The sequence below is a fragment of the Marmota monax genome, unplaced genomic scaffold, assembly GCF_021218885.2.
Source record: "Marmota monax isolate L192 unplaced genomic scaffold, Marmota_monax_Labrador192_F-V1.1 WCK01_AAM20220418_F8-fsc01750, whole genome shotgun sequence".
In the NCBI taxonomy this organism is placed as follows: domain Eukaryota; kingdom Metazoa; phylum Chordata; class Mammalia; order Rodentia; family Sciuridae; genus Marmota; species Marmota monax.
This window is the reverse complement of record NW_026693327.1, coordinates 9,905-14,227: the sequence shown is the minus strand read 5'-3', so window position 1 is coordinate 14,227 and position 4,323 is coordinate 9,905.

Genomic DNA, 4,323 nt, shown 5'->3' with positions numbered 1-4,323 from the left:
TCTTCACAAGAGGGCTGGAAAGTAAGGCTTACTATTATCCCTAGGTTACATTGTAGATGTAAGAAAACCAAGACCAGAGATTAGCCATCTGTTTATAGGTCTTGAGGCACAGAGTGGGAAGCAGGTCCTTGGCTTCAGAGTGCATACTCCTCATCCCATGCATCCTCCAGTTAGGACCTGGTGGAACATTGTTCTGACTTTTAACAGGTTGGTGGACCAATAAAAAATATAGAGTATGATCTGAGTTGGTTTATTTTCAAAACACAATCTCAAATGTAATGAAAATAATATGCAAAGCATTAGCCAACCTTGACTTTTTAAAAACATATTGGGAAAAACAAAGCCCAGGAAGATTTAAAAATACAAAGTGATTTAAATACAAAAATGAAGGTATTAACTTAAGACCCTTCTTGCTAATTTTTAAGTGTCGTTTTTCTTGGCTCATGCCATTTTGGGTTTTGCCACCGTGGTTTTTAGCTAACCAGTTGAAGCCCCATTTAGAAGACAGAATTTTTGAGGCATCTGGAGTTCTGTAGTTTGGCTGTGACATTTCATGTCTTACAAGAAGCATTGGGATCAGTCCACACATTATGTTTACTAAAGATTCCTTGTCTTCTTAGTTAAAATCATTTGGAGTACTAGTTACAACTGTGGATTCCAGATCATACTCCAGGTCCAACAAATCAGAATCTTTTAAGAAAGGGAAAAATGAATCCAATGGTTCTTAGTCATAATCACTCCTCAAGACTTTGACTCCATTGCGCTGATATTGGATGATAACAGTAGCTTCCAGGGTTGGTTTAACATCTCAGTATCAGTCGTTGCTTCTACCTGGGTAGAAGCCTTGCTGCCAGCATATGCCTGTCACACATTTTTTTTTTAAGTTCCTGGAAGGATTTATATGTCTGAGATACAAAAATCACTTGCTGCCTTAGACCTTGGCAAAATAATCATAAGTCAGTATCACAAGTAAGGTGTCTTTGGTGACACAGGAGATAGTTTAGTGACAGAACATAGAAGGAAATTAGTCATGAAGCCAGCTGCATGAGAGAAAAGGCAGCTCTCAACCTGGGAGGTCAATTTCAAAGTGGGATGAGTGAAGAATGTGGATGAGATGCTGGAGTCATTAACTAAAAGTCTGAGCTCAGCCTCAGGACCAGGGTCTGTATGTATAGATAGGGTAGATGGCCATCTGAGGTCCGGGATGCTGCGGGGGCTGTCAGGCTGCAGGGAACCAAGACCCAGCAAGGGGAGACAGGGCTCAGGTACAGGAAATTCAAACCCTCCTAGGAGGAGTGGGATGACAACCAGAAACTCTGGGAACAGAGGTAGGGTCCCAGGGGTTGAAGAAAAAGTGAAGTGGGTGGGACTTAAAGAAACGAAAATCTGAACAAGAATTCCTCAGTTCCCTGTCTTAAGGGATGATGTTGACTCCAGAATTGGTGAAGTGGAGAAAAAGACTTTCACAGCGGGTCACAGGATAGAGGAGATCCCATTTGGAAATTTAGAGATCCCAAAGGACTCAGGCCACACAGGACATTCCATTGTTAATCTGTTAATCTCAAGATGCTGTCCTTCAATGTGGCTTGCTGAATCTCCCTGTTTGACCTTAAGAAGCTTCCCTTTGGAAAGGTGTTCCCAGCCAGCACACAGCCCACGTGTGCTCCTCCGTGTGCATGAGCCCCATGAGCCCACACCCTCCCTCTCTGCACCCAGTCTGGTCTGGCTAATGCCTACAGTTGTAGCTTGATTCCAGGCCCAGCATGCTCAGATCTATCCCATAGCTCCCAAGAAGCCGGGACCAGGTGAGGATAGCATTCTCAATACCAATATCTCCATTTCTCCAAGGTATATCCTAGCGGCTCTGTTTCTGAGTGTGAGCCTCTAGCATCCGGGAATTCACACCCTGATTGGAAGGGACCACACAGCTTATGATTGTTCCTCATCAGAATGGCACAACGAGGCACTTGTCTCATGCAATACAACAAAGCCAGTTGGGGTGAAATGATCCTCCTGAACTACTTCAGAAAGCCAACAGGCATGCTGCAATCCCCTGAGCCCCAGACACATCCAGAGGCCCCCTCTTTCCATTTTCTTGGAGTTTGTTCCATCTGATACCTCTCATCGAGCACCTTCTGGCCTCTTCCATGTGCTGGAAGGCCCCTCCCAGGAATCCCCACGGCACACGCTCAGAGCCACATGAGGATTCAAGCGACTGTTCAGACACTAATGAAGCCTCCTTGTGCAGAACTGAGCACAGGCACAGATTGTATGTGGGAGGAGATGTTCTCTCCATGTCTGCTCTAAATGTTGTTTCTGAGTTCAGCATTCCAAGAGAAGGAAATGAATGGGGATTACCTGAACCACCCCCTGAGCTGAGGCACATCAATTAACCAGATCATGGGACTCGGCAGGAAGAGTCTCCTTTTTGCTCTTTTTATACCTAAAATCTTTGGGTCAGATTTTGGGATGGTGCACCATAGCCCTTACTCACTTTTCCCTTACACTGCTCCCCCTAGGTGGACCCCATGGTGGTCTGAGCTGCTGAGATCTGGGACCATCTCCTCCTGTGATCTGGGCTCCTAAGGTGGTAGTGACTTCCCACTGTTGCTAATCATAGCTTCTTAGCTCTTCCATCCCCTGCATAACCCATCCTGTGTTTCCAAGACCTCTAGTTCTTCTTCTTTTCTTGGCTGATAAATTGGTTAAGTAAGAGCTAACCCTTTTTGTGACATTACTAAATGCTTTCCATTATTTACACATTTAATTCTAACTTTTACCATCCAAAAAGTACTCTTATTATGCCCCTTTTACAGAGGTAGGGACTAATCTACAGAAAGGTGGCACAGTCAATTAGTGACATAACTGGGATTCATGGGCTCCAAAGTCCATGCTCTGAATCAAAAATAAAAACACAATAATCATAACACAAACAATCTGAGTCACATCATTTTAGAAGCAAGAGCACATGAGGATAGTGGTTGTCGGAGTGTGAATCCTAGACTGGGCAGCATTAGCATCCCCTAGGTGCTGGTTAGACATGTAACTCTCAGCCTTCAGCCCTAATCTACTGAATCTAAAGTAGTATCCACAGAGGGGGAAGCCCCCTCTAGGTGATTCATATCTTAGTGAAGTTTGGGGACCACTTGTTGAGAGAATGGTTCTATCCTTGGTGTCAAGATTCTGGAACAGTTTGAGATTCTCTCCCTAAAAACCGAGTAGTAGCTTATGTGCCATCTCCCTCCTCCTCTGTAAACCTCTTGTTCTTTCTGGCATGGCCGCTTTAGGTGACTGTGCATACTCTTTCATCTTAAGTAGGGCACTCTTCAGTGGGCACAATGATTGCCCGTCAAAGATGTCCACATCTTAATCTTTAGGACATGTGAATATGTTATATGTCACATGGCAAGGGGGAGTCAAGGTTGCTAATCAGTTCACCATATACACATTATTCTGGATTTTATGGGTGGGTCCAATATAACTACAAAAGTCCTTACATGAGGAAAAGAGAGAGAGAGAAGAATCAGAATCAGAGAAATGGTTGTTTTTAAAGACGGAGGGAAAAAAAAAATAAAGACGGAGGAAGGGGACATAAGCCAAGAAATGCATAGTCTCTAGAAGCTTGAAAAGGCAAGAAACAGCTTCTCCTTTACAGCCTGCAGAAGGAGCACAGCCCTGCTGACCCCATCACTTTATCCCCGAGAGTCCTATTTTAGACTTCTGACCTCCGGAACTATAAGATAACTTTATACTGTTCTAAGTCACTGACTTTGAAGTAACTTGTTACTGCGGCAATAGGAAACTAATACATACTCCATAATAGAAGACACTCCAGGACGTATTTGATACTCAGAGCTATAGACCTAACCAAATTTTTAATGAATTTCTCACATCTGTTGTTCTTTCAATCTTATCCTACTTAAAACACACACACACACACACATACACACACACAAAGCTTCCAAATCTGGATCCATTTTAGAGACCACTCCTCTCTTTGCCTGAACCCTGTCCCTATGTCCTCTGGAACTCTTATTCATCTTCCCCCTCCCACTTCTGTCTTCCTTTCTGATCCTGAACACTCCCAAAGGCCCTGAGTCTCTGAAGGCCACTCAAACAGAGGCTGAGTTTTCTCTCACAGCCTAAAGACTTTAGATTCAGGAGGAACACCCTATATCTTTCTAATTTACCATTGTCATCTTGAGGCCATTTAACCCTCTCCCTCTGGCAAAATTCCTTCTTATTGAATGCTCATGCCACTCAGTTCATCACTACTCCTCCTTCTCCTTTCTCCCATCTGTCAGCCTGTCAGTCACTCTGCAT